This window comes from Neophocaena asiaeorientalis, unplaced genomic scaffold (assembly GCF_003031525.2).
Source record: "Neophocaena asiaeorientalis asiaeorientalis breed wild unplaced genomic scaffold, Neophocaena_asiaeorientalis_V1.1 scaffold108, whole genome shotgun sequence".
In the NCBI taxonomy this organism is placed as follows: Eukaryota; Metazoa; Chordata; class Mammalia; order Artiodactyla; family Phocoenidae; genus Neophocaena; species Neophocaena asiaeorientalis.
In genome coordinates this window covers 5,489,163-5,502,571 of record NW_020173770.1, presented here as the reverse complement: position 1 = coordinate 5,502,571, position 13,409 = coordinate 5,489,163, and positions in this window count along the sequence as shown.

The window sequence follows — 13,409 nt, the reverse complement described above, 5'->3', positions numbered from 1 at the left end:
ATCTTGTCTAGACCTGCGGCGGAGGAGGCCTCTTCCTTCCCACTATGTCAAATCCAGGTGCGGAGCTCTGCAGGCTCAGGCACGCTGTGCAGAAGGATAAGGTAGAACCGACTCGGTGTCCACTCTCGCCGCTACTACATGGATGACAGTTGCTGGTGTCATCAGGGGACGGGGTGGGGCAGCACAGGCAAGATGACCCCCTATGTTTGAACCAGGCTGTGAAAGAGGAATTGCCCACTTGGGAGGCATGGTAACCCTGACCATTAGTAAAACGCTCATCCAGGTTAGGGTCAAAATCTGGCAGCGGGATTAGCCACTTGGTCTCCCCGTGGAGGTGCCGGGAGTGGAGAGAGAGCTCGGGGAGGAGGGGCACCCTCCTGCGCTGCTGAGGCAAGAACACGGGAGAGGACGTAGATGTTCTTTCTTCCTACACGTGGCAGCATTCAGAAACAACCTAAAAGTCCAGCAGCAGGGGGAACGGCTAACTTACGGTATGTTCATAAAACAGAATCTTATATAGTTATTTAATAAAACGTCTTCTAAGAATTTGTATGCTATGTGATGTTGTGTGCATACACACATATACATATATAATTACAGAGGGAGAATGATAAATGTTAGTAAAGAATGTATGTGTATATATATATATACTTAAATATGCACACATACATATACACCGAATTCAGTAATGATATATTCAAATGATATATTTCTGGAAATTCTTTAAAATGTTATCTGTGATTAGCTCTCTTGGTTTGGGGTATATGGGTAATTTTAATCTTTTTCTTTATTCCTTCCTGTATTTTCCATGTCTTCGGTAAGAAATAAATATTAGCTCTGTTTGATTTGCTCTTCCTAGAGAACCAGAGGGTGCTCCCTGAGAAGCCAGGGTTCGGTAGGCTGTCCACCTGGACCCCAAAAAGCAATCTGAAAGGCAGAATGGTAGGGAAATGTCACAGTGGAAAGCCCGATAATCTTTCCAATGCCAGAAGAGGCCAGCAAGAGAGACAATGGGGCAAATTCAAAGAACCAGATGAGGTCTAAACGTGGGGGGTGGAGGTTGTAGCAGTGCCGTGGGTAGACAAGAGGGAAGCCCCAGGGCTTTATTGAGAGAGCCTGAGCCTCATGTATGGACAGCATTGGAGTCATTATAGTGTGCCAATCCCACGGGGTCAAGCTTTACAATCACAGACACACTGGAAAACACAGTCACGGTAGTGGTAACATTGCCTTGGGTCGTCTTCTTTATGTATGTCTCTGTCGCCTCTCTCAGCACGACAGGCTCCTCTGCCTGCTGCCTTATACAAGGCCGTATACAATCGTCTTGGCAAACCCTTCTGTAACCCCTGGGACCCACAATAGTGAGAACAGCAGAAGCCAGAGCCTCAAAGAGCCACAGCCTGGAGGGATCCAGGAAACACAAGTTCAAGGTCACCAAGTCACTGGCAGAGAAGGGGAAGGCAGAGGCAGTAGCTGCAAGGGAAAGGCACGAGCCACCCAGGGCCGAGGAAGGGAGATCATCTGGGGAGTGGGCATCTTCCAGCTGGCAGCTCGGAGTCGGACTGCTGCGGTTTCCCTCTGCCCCGTGGTGGCCCAGGCACATAGGGCCACGTCACAACCCCTCTGACCTCCTTGGGCCCCCTCCTCCTGGCAACGGCTCTCATCCGTAAGTCCCAGTGTGGCCTTGTTGCTGCTGGACCCCACCATTCCTCATGAGAACGATGTAAGAGCAGAGTCAGAATTTTCCAGACCTTGGAGACACATGCACCTTTTTTCTACACCTTAAAAAAAAAAAAAATTATTTACTTATTTGGTTGCGCTGGGTCTTAGTTCTGGCAGATGGGCTCCTTAGCTGCAGCTCGAGGGCTCCTTAGTTGAGGCACGCCAGTTCCTTAGTTGCGGCACGCATATGGGATCTGGGTCCCTGCCCAGGGATCAAACCCAGACCCCTGCATTGGGAGCACAGAGTCTTAACCACTGCGCCACCAGAGAAGTCCCTTCTCTACACCTTTTGAAAGTCACTTTCTTTTCATTAATTAATTTATTTATTTATTTTTGGCTGTGTTGGGTCTTCGTTTCTGTGCGAGGGCTTTCTCTAGTTGTGGCAAGCAGGGCCCACTCTTCATCACGGTGCGCGGGCCTCTCACTATCGCGGCCTCTCTTGTTGCGGAGCACAGGTTCCAGGCGCGCAGGCTCAGTAGTTGTGGCTCACGGGCCTAGTTGCTCCGCGGCATGTGGGATCCTCCCAGACCAGGGCTTGAACCTGTGTCCCCTGCATTAGCCGGCAGGTTCTCAACCACTGCGCCACCAGGGGAGCCTGAAAGCCACTTTCTTAAGGGTCCAGGATTCACATCTGGTCGTGACTTTGTATCTTTGGCCACCCTGAAGGGGCCTCTCTCACACATGCATGATATGCTGCTATTTCTTCTCTGCCACTGGTTAGTCCCTCCTGTTGGTCAAAATGGAGACCAGAGTTCATTCCCTTTTGTCTCCTCTTCTAGAATACATGAGAGAAAATTGTCAATCAATTATTTATCAAACCTTTGTGTCTTAAATTCTTAATTTTCATTCTTTCAGTGAATGAGCTTGTCATCGAAATGCTGCAGCCACTTCTTTTTCTTTAGGCCTCAGGCTCAGGCTTTAGAATCTCCAGATGCCGTCCTGCGTTGTGTAATCTGGGTTGCCATGGAGCTGGAAATGGCTTGTAAATGATGAAATCCTGCGATTTCCCTGGTGCCTGAGAGAGAGGGTGTTACGTTATGTGTAGATTTGAGTCACGTGTTGATTAAGTGGCTCGGTGATATCTAAGTTGTGATTTGGTTGTTTGTATCAGCTTCAGATCCTAATCTGATCACCCTCTTGACTCTGTCAATTGACTGAGATGTAAGCAATTATTAAAGCAGCCGAATTCTAAGTTGCTGGGCGATACCCTTTTCTGGCCTGGTCATTCATTGCATTTACAAACTCTGCTGCTGCTGGGGAGTGAGCTGAGAAGTCCCTCTGGATCTCAGGCTGGTGACTGTAAATCTCCAGGAACTCATTTCCACCTGCTCAGCTCTTGTTCTGCTCCCCCAGCTCTTCTGCTTCTGCTCTTGACGCCATTGTCAGCCCTGCTCAGCACACCTCCCCCTCAGACAGGGGGCAGCTAAGCAGCCTCAGGAAAGGAGTACTAGAGGACCAAATACCCCCTCTCCAACCTGTCACCTCTAAGCCAACTGGACAACCACTTGTCATAGACGTGTGTGTGTGTGTGTGTGTGTGTGTTTTAATATTTATTTATTTGGCTGCGCTGGGTCTTAGTTGCAGCATACGGGATCTAGTTCCCTGACCAAGTATCGAACTCGGGCCACCTGCGTTGGGAGCGTGGAGTCTTAAACCTGGACCACCAGGGAAGTCTCTGTCATAGACATGCTTGTATGGACACGTTGGCGGCACCCTCATGCATCCTTCTCTGGCTGTGCTCACAAAGCCATGGTCAAGGGTGTGGAACTAGGTGGCTTTATATTGGTATATAGGGGTTGCAATTGGCAACCCATATTGCACCACATGTGACAGCATCTGAGGATTCTAAACCCCGAGCCTGAGGCCTAAAGAAGAAGAAGTGGCCGCAGCATTTAGATGACAATCTCATCGTTTGCATTAAGTGATCTCACCCCTAGTCAAGGGTGATTGAATGAGACGCCTCACCCCTGCTGAGCGGATCAGACTCCCTAGAGTTCCATCCAGAGCTTGAGTTAAATGGCCCCAGTGCTGTGTCAGGGATTAGCACTCTTGTGGAGCCTCTCCACTCAGGTTCACTCTTGATGCCCCTCCCCCACACCCATTACACCCTTGCTCGCGCCCCTGGGGCTTGAAGGGTATGCCATGTCCTCCTAGCATCTGCTTTGGGCAGGTCCCCGAGTACGTTCCAAGGGACCTGCCCCATCCACTTACTCCACTTTGGCCCTCCATGGTACTGTGCCACCCTCACCCCCTCCAGGATGCTCATCCTAGCTCTGGTCAGCTCTCATTAGCCAACTCCTGGCCCTACTCTTTCTTAAGGCCTAAGGGCCAGTAACCAGGGCCTTGGAGTGACTTGTACAAAGACCCAGAGGGACCAACAGAAAAAAATGCATCCTCTGGGGAATGGCTCCTACCCACTGTGCCCCCTGGCTGGGTTCTTCTAGCTCTTCCTATTCATGACCAAAGAAAGGGGCGGCTCCAGTGGAGATGCCATCAGAGCTCTTATGATTCAGAATGGAGCTGTCCACCACTCAGGTCATACATGTGCTGAGAATGGAGGTCTGGACACAGGCCCTCCCTAACCACAGGCAGGGTCCAGGGTGGGAGTGGGGATGGAGGCCCACATGCCTTGTGTCACAATGTTTACAAATCATTAATCAAACCCCCCAAGTGATACATAAAAATATGTTCTATCCTCCTACCTCGACGAAGATATCTTCGTAATGAGAAAACAACAAAATACATCTATTTGTGAACTTGTGATAGCAAAATATCAAAGACAGCTGACTTTAATGATTATTGTAAATGTCTCGGTGCTTTGTTAATGCGCTGGTGATGTTTGTGTAAGTAGTAAAGGCATATAAAATTCATAAATTATTCTATATTTGTACCCCAATATTTATTTTTCTTTCTTGCATTATGGCAAAGTCACTATTTATGTTGTTATAGGCAACATTTTTGCATATCTTGTGTCCTGTTGACAGCAATGCCAAATTAGATGACTTTTATTGTGTCATTGTAATTCTTAGATAGTTTTTTCTTATTAATTTCAATGCGGAGAAACTTCAGTCAATTGAAGCAATAGCAACTGGAATTGTCAGTAAAATTATTAAAGCAATATTTAGATTCAGAAATGAACCGTGGATTTCATACACAACCCCATTACAATGTCTGCTTCTGATATATGACAAATTATCTTTATTGCAGGAAATATTACAACATACTGAATTTTACCATATAGATTACTATCACTTGAATTGCAATTTTCCCCCTCTCTTAAAGCGATATCTAGATCCATAGAGTAACACAGCAAATAACTGGCACCATGCTTCACACATATTCCATCGAGACCTACTTATGGACACATTTAAGTATAATATGAATCATGTAATGTTGCACAGTGTTCCTTGACCGCCATGTACAACTACTGTGAAAACCATACTTACCTGTGAATATTTTCCAGTCGTGAATTAGAACATGAAGGGAAGAAAAAAAAGGCACATAGAGCTACCAGAAAATGATGCTTCTCTATGCAAGCATCTATTATGCTTTTTGAGGATTTGGCAAATTGATCAATCTGTCCTTCTCTTACCTAAGACCTCCCGCAGGCCAAATCCTGTCCATCTCCAATGTTGGTGGCAGCACAACCACAAATCTCCTGATTGGTCAGACACAGACGCCTTCTGTTCAAGGACAGAGGGCAAGAATTGTGGAAAAAGTTTCCTTGAGCCTTGACAAGTATTAGTCCTGCGTGTGGGTGTTTCCAGTGCTGAGCACAGGACCCCAGGTGGCCAAACACCCATGTGCTATTTATCCGCGGGCTTTGTGTGTGTGTTTGTCAGGTATGAGGCACATGGAAGGGACCTTTCTTGCCTGGGTGTAAACATGGTACTGTCCGGGAAAGACCCCTCTCTGGTGATATAGAAGCAGCTCTGTTTCCTGCAGAGAGTGGAGTGACAGATACAAGGGAGCACCTGCCAGGTTCCAGGTTCCACCTGCTAAGCCGTTCCTCCCTCCCTCCCTCCCTCCCTCCTTCCTTCTTTGTAAAGGAACCACATGCAAATAGTAACAGATTGCAACCGCTGTGTCCTAAGGCCACCAGGACAGCACTGGAGAGGGGTACCCTGGCCCGCAGGAGAAGGGTCAGCCTCAGGAGAAGCAGGCTCCTGGGATCTTGTTAGCAAGAGAGACCTGGGGGCATTTGGCCTCTTGAGGTTTTCCGGGAATCCCAGATGAAGCTCAGACCCAAGGATGGTTTGTTCCTGTTGCTACTGCTGCCCACACTCTTGACTCTTCCCTCGGACTGCTGGGGCAGAGGAGGCAAAGGTTTATCATTTAAGACAATTTCAGAGCAGTGAACAAATTGAATTTAAGAAAAATTTTTGGGACACTAACCATTTGCCTTGTAGGAGAAGACGGATGTCGTGATTGCCTAGTACGCCCTTTCGTTTCACGATACATGACTTTCTCCGTGCCAGCTTCGCCTAATGGTCAGGCCCAGCATAGCCTCCCTGTGCGCAGAGTCCTTGTCTGTAAATGGGTGATGATGGCAGGGGGCTGCAGAAGTTCCACGAGCTGGCCTGGCCTCTGCGAGGGCGGCTCACACAGCACCCACCTGGCAGCTCAGAGGCTGTTCCTTCATTTCCTCCTTCTCATGTAAATGAGGAAAAAAAGTGAAACCCAACCAAACCTATGTGCATATTGTGTGTGTGTATGGGTGTGCATACATGCATAAGTGTACATACTTTGCAACCTATATTAGTTTCCTAAAGCTTCCGTAACAAATCACCACACACTGGTTTAACGCAGCAGGAATGTCTTCTCTCATTATTCTGGAGGCAGACAGTTGGAAACCAAGGTGCTGGCAGGACCGTGCTTCCTACAGCGGCTCTAGTCCTTGCCTCTTCCTAGCCTTTGGTGGTTGCCTGCGATCCTTGGTGTTGCTTGGCTTGCAGACATAGCACTAATCTCTGCCTCTGTTGTCACATGGTCTTCTTCCTTGTGTCTCCTCTGTCTTCGTTGTGTCTGTCCTCTCTTCTCCTTATAAGGACACCAGTCATGTAGGCTTTAGGGCCATCCTAATACAGTATGACTGCATCGTAACTGATTGAGTCTACAAATATTTTATTTCCAAATAAAGTCACATTCCTAGTTTCCAGATGGATGTGAATTTTGGGGGGACATTATTGAGCCTAATACACAGGGTTAAGACAGAAAGCTAAGATTCCATTACGAGATGCATCCGAATTCAAAGACATTAAATGTGAAAAAAAGCACATCTTAAACTCCATTAAATATGGCATCTTACATACACACACAGACACACACACACATAAAACATTCAACGATGTAGATGGAAATTGCGTTCTCAAAAACTGCTGTGATCGGACTTCCCTGGTGGCGTAGTGGTTAAATAATCCACCTGCCAACGCAGAGGACACGGGTTCGAGCCTTGGTCTGGGAGGATCCCACATGCTGCAGAGTAACTAAGCCCGTGTGCCACAGCTACTGAGCCTGCACTCTAGAACACGCGAGCCACAACTACTGAAGCCCATTCGCCTAGAGCCCGTGCTCCGCAACAAGAGAAGCCACCGTAATGAGAAGCCTGCGCACCGCAACGAAGAGTAGCCCCCAGTCGCTGCAACTAGAGAAAGCTTGCGCACAGCAATGAAGACTCAACGCAGCCAAAAATAAAAATCAAAAATTAAAAAAACTGTCGTGATCATCTTTTGGTGGCACCCCCAGTTGAGGGGCTTCAACTTTGATGGACTAGAGGACCTCATATTCTCCAGGACAGCTGAGTTTCTGAAAAAGGGTTTACTCAGGATGAATTTCCTATGTCAGATAATGGTTGTGAAAATGCTTTGCAAACAGTCAAATGTGGTACAAGTAACAGCTGATGGATACATGGGTTTACCCACTTTATGCCTCTTGGGAAAACTGTCCATTCCACGCCCACATTTGATAACAGTGGATTTTCACAGGTCACGATGGCAATTTCCTGAAAAAAATCCTTTTTCACTGGATAAAACAAAGGATGATTCCTCCTGGCTTCATGAACAGAAACCCTGTTTTTCATCAAGAGATCCAGCAGCCCCTTCTGGGTTAATTCATTTTAGAGCCCTTGGAGTGGGCTTCCCATGTGTAGGTTTCATGTAAGGAAGGAGGGGCTCTGATATAGGATTTTGCATTGTTTTGTTAAAAACAAAGGACGGTGAGTCAATCATTTCAAAAGGAGTTGATAGAATTTTATGTCTGGAAGGGAATTTATATATGATCTTGTCTTACCCACTTATTTTATAAAAGAAGCTTAGAGAAAAGTGGTTGGTTGGCCCTTGGGCAGAGGAGTTGGAGGTGGAGTTTGGGCTTGAGGAGGAATTGAAGCAGCTTCTCTGAGGGGCAGCCCCTCTCGTGTTTGGCTTCTCCATCATGCTGCTAAGGTAAGGCTGACATGCATTCTCCCATGTAGTCTTCACAACAACCCTACAAGGTAGGTGCCTTACTATTCCATTTTACAGATGAGTAAACAGAGGCTGCTTGATGCAACGTCTGGCTGCATATCATAAGCTGGTGTTAGGTGATCCAGAGCCCAGGCTCTTGACCATCACACTGTCCTGTTGTCCAGGCAGAAACCGTGAAGGGAGAGTCAACAGCAGTCCCATTCCCTACTCCTAAGAGATGAACCAGGGTACATGACAAACATCTATTTCCATAAAGTATATGATTTTTATCCTGGCTTTAAATGTCATGTTAAAAATCTGAAATGAAGCAACGTCTTTATAAGTAAACTAAATGAATCAATCAAGAGAATGTTGGGAATTCCCTGGCGGTCCAGTCGTTAGGACTCCGAGCTTTCACTGCGGGGACCCAGTTCTCCCTGGTCGGAGAACTAAGATCCTACAAGCTGCGCGGTGTGGTCGAAAGATAAAAAATTTAAAAATAAAGAGAATGTTTGTGGACTTACAGAACTGGGGTGGGCATCACAGATTATCAAGAGGAAAGTTACGATGTTAAGGGCTGGAGGCATGATAGGGACAGTTCCATGAGGATAATGCCTCTCGTTCTGTCAATGTGGACGCCACAGTTCTGCCCTTCTTGCTCTCAGAGTAGCTGATTTTTATCATCTAACAATGTTGCATCCCAGGCTTTCATTTCAGCCTTGCCATTGCACTAGACGGAGGTTCAATCTGGTACCAGCACAAGGTGCTGACTTACTGTTACTGAAAAACTAACCAGATCCCTGGGCTTTCAGAATGTCCTAATCAGAATTCAGGAAAAAAAAAAAATCCAATCAATCACAGTGTTCTTTTGCACTTTCTAACTTTCTTCTGCCCTCCCCGCCAGCTGCTTACTGCTTAAAATCTAATGAGTCAAATCTAATGAGTAATGATTCTTACTGAGTGAAAGCGAGTAAGGAAATAATTTGGGGGAAGTACCTGTAGTGTGTAGGAATTATAAAACCATATTCCATGTGGAGATAATGTTTTCTATTGTATTCTGGACATTTTCTAGCCCTTAACTGAAACTATGTACAGAGCATTTTACTAAAATTTTGATACAGCATCTCTTAAAATGTAGAAGTCTCTCCTATTTTTCCTTTTCTACTTTTCAATCTCTGGCCGATTTATTTTCAGATTAAAACAAAATTCTAAAGGTCCTTCTACAAAGCACAGACCAAAGCAGCAACTTGGAAAGGGGAGTTATTTTGATTAATGCTGGTAAACAACCTGGAAAAATCGTTGCTATTAGCATGACTTTTTGTCAGTCTGTAATAATACACTGAGACAAAATTTTAGAGCTGAGAGTGAATTTGGCAAGGCCACTGTCATTTTAAAGATCTCTCATGTGGTTATTTACACATTTGATATTTGTATTTACTGGGTATAACTAATCAGGCACATATTTTTAAATAATGATGATAAAGTGAATATTCAAGGGAGCCACTAGGGTAATATGAACCAACCCCCTGCACTGGAGATTTTTGTAAGTATGATGCAAATGTCAGTTCTTAGTTTATTATCCAGTAAGCTGATTAGCTAGTACAGATTCAATTTGACCTCAAAATCTGCCAAGCACCAGAAGGCTGTCCCTTCAGCCTGCTGTTTCTGGTAGGGAACAGGGACAATTTCCTCAGGGAAGGCACTTGAAACATTACTTTTAAACTAACCAGACTCCAGAGGGCTCATAAAAGTACGTTTGCCTTTTTATCTGCCCTTCCTTGGTTACTCTGCTGGGATTTCTTTCCCCATACCCAACAAAAGCCTACTCCAGGCTTTTTCTTTGTTTTGTTTTTTAACTTTCAGAGATACAGAAATATTTATGGATGAAATGATATGAGGTCTGGGATTTACTTCAAAGTGATATGGGAAGTAGAGAAGCAGATAGGGATAAAATGGAAATAAGACTGGCCATGAGTTGGTAATTGTTGAAGCTGGGGATGGGTCCTGGAGCTCATGATCATAATCCCGCAGGGGACATCCCGTACACACGTGGGAACTGCCCTCAGCTGCCCACAGGAGGAACTGCTGGGCTTATATCCTTCTACAGTTTTACTGAATGCTATCAAATTGATCTGCAAAGTGCCTGGACAAAGTGACACTCCCCCCAGTCTCACCAAAACTTGAGAATTAACATTTTTATCAATCTGATTTTTTTAAAGTGGTATATCTCCTCTTGGCTTTCATTTACATTATCCTAATAATCACTTTGAGCCTATTTCCCACGTTTTCGGGTTCTTCAGATTTTTTCCTGTGAATTGCATGTTTCCTGTTGTTCCAGACGACAGATGAAATCACAGAGACTTCTCTTTCCTCTTCCCTCCAAGCAGTAATGTGCAGCAGCCTGCTTGCGCTGCTTAGGAGAGCCAGTTGTTCCATTTTCTAGAATTTTGCCAGCTGGTTACCAAATATTGGTAGCTCAACATTGGCCCTGGTGGGAATGTGTACACCACGGCAATCAGCAAACATTACACAGCAGGGCACCCATCCCCGGAGAGTTTGTTGTTACCTGATCACTACTGCCTCCAAGCATTTACATCTACACGTGGCCTGGTTCAAAAGAGCATCAAGGTGAACCTGAGGCATGGATGATGGAGGGGTCCTTTGACTTGAATCTGGGACCAGAAAGGGCTTAATGGCTCTGTTTCCAGTACTCAGCATCCCTTGGTGGACATAGGCAGAGGTGGGGTGGGCAGTGCCTCAAGGGCATCTAGGAGAACCTGGCACTCCTGCAGCAAGGCGAGGTAGGCTTGGACACAGGTCCTGGGGTAGAGTCTCTTCCTTGGCCTCTTTCATTTCTGTGTCAGGTGTGGGACCCAGTGTAACATGAAAATATGGGGATCCTTGTTCAAAAGCAAGAAAAAAAGCCTTTCCTTTCTTCACCTGAGATTTCTCCATCTGTCATGGTGTTCTTTATTTGCTATTTAATGTCATGTTCTCTCGGACTTGAGGATACTTGCGGGGTGAATGCAATATCCCAGTGTCGCCTGGGATCTTGCCTGGTGACTTGGCACATGGGTGTGCGTGACCCACCCAGATGCCTGTGCCCAGGACGCCTCCCAGAGCAAGGGCAACTGTGGTTACTGCATCGCAGCACCAGAGTGGGCAGCTGAGCCCCCATTCTGGGGCGGGGGCAGGGAGGTGGTGGGTGGTGACAGCCTGGGTGAACCCAGGCTCTGATGCCCTGGTGTATATGCTCCATTGACCCATCAAACTTCACTTACAAAACAGAAATTCAAAGATAAAATTATTGAGAAATAAATTCAAGAGAGCAAGCAACCGTGGAGCGCTGGACCCCAAGTATGGGACCTCCTGAGTGTGTGGCCCTTGGTGATGCCTCGGCTGCACGCTCTGAAGCTCACCCTGAGGCCAGGCAGCACCCAGGCCACCAAGTCCCTTTGCGGCTGAAGCCTCCCTGGGCTGGAGCTGTATGAACCTAGATGTTCTACCCACCGCGGGGATTACAATCCACTTACAATCCAGTTAGAGAGCAGGTTTGTTTTCATAGTCCTCCTTTTCATAGTACACTGTACATTTATTGAGCAAATGCTATGGGCCGGGCACCCTGCTACACGTAAGGGTTACAAACACAGAAAACGCTCCCTGCCCTCATGGAGCTTACCATCTGGCACAGGACATAGGCAACTAATAAGAGGCATAAATTAAAAAAATATGGGCTTCCCTGGTGGCGCAGTGGTTGAGAGTCCGCCTGCCGATGCAGGGGACACGGGTTCGTGCCCCGGTCCGGGGGGATCCCACATGCCACGGAGCGGCTGGGCCCGTGAGCCATGGCCGCTGAGCCTGCGCGTCCGGAGACTGTGCTCCGCAACGGGAGAGGCCACAACAGTGAGAGGCCCGCGTACCGCAAAAAAAAAAAAAAAAAAAAAAGTATGGAATGTTAGTGGTAGGTTGTAAGAAGAGAGATTGAAGAGGGAAACAAAGTGTCAGTAGGGGTGGCACAGACAGAGGGTGGATGAATTAGAGTTAGAATTTTAGATGCTGGGGTTTGGGAAAGTGAAAAGGTTACCTCACCTGAGGTGAGGGAGGGAGAGTCTAGGTAATACACTTGTCCTTCACTCTGTGTTCTCTTCCTTATAAATACTACCTAAGGACCAATCAGGGTCCTAAGGATTTGTAAGTGTTTTGCAACACCACCTTTTCAGTCAGAATTTGCTTGCATAACATTCAATTTTAGTAAAAGTCATTTTAAACATTGGAAATGTCATATTAAAAATATGCTGGGACGTCCTTGGTGGTGCAGTGGTTAAGAATCCGCCTGCCAACGCAGGGGACATGGGTTCGAGTCCTGGCCTGGGAAGATCCCACATGCTGTGGAGCAAGTAAGCCCATGCCCCACACCTGCTGAGCCTGCGCTCTAGAGCCCGTGAGCCACAACTACTGAGCCTGCAAGCCACAACTACTGAAGCCTGCACGCCTAGAGCCTGTGCTTCGCAGCAAGAGAAGCCACCGCAATGAGAAACTCGCACACCTCAATGAAGAGTAGCCCCCGCTCGCCACAATTAGAGAAAGCCCATGTGCAGCAACGAAAACCCAATGCAGCCGAAAATAAATAAATAAATTAAAAAGAAATATGCTGGTTAGAAACCCTTTTTTTCCCTGTAATCTTCAGGAACTCAGTTTTCTTTGAAGCAGATACTTCATTGACTGTCGTATTTTTAGAGACTTGGGAAAGTTATCTTTGGCATCTCCTGACGATTAGGATTAGCATCATCCTGCAATGATTTTTCCCCCTCATTCTTTTGGTTGCTCAGCAGGGTTTCTTCTCACAAAAGCAGAGTGTTAAGTAATAAAAATGTAAAGCCACAGGATGAGGAGAAAGAAAAAGCAATTCCTCCACGTCAGGAAGGGAAGTGTTACTTTAACAGGGTATTTGAAAAAGAAAATCCCCAAATAACAATGGCTGAAATAAGACAGATGTATCTTTCCCATGTACAAGATGTCTGGGGTAAGGCAGTCTATGCACGGCCTGTGTAATGGCTCCAGGCTATCATCAGGGCTTCAGGCTCCCAACCTTATGCTCTACCGTCCTCAAAATCACCTCATGGTTCAGGAGGGCCACAGGAGATTCAGCCATCACATCCATACCCTAGGAAGGAAGATAGATGAGCAGAATGACCCATTCCCTGCCTTTTAAGGAAAATTTCCATAAAATCCCTCACAACACTTATA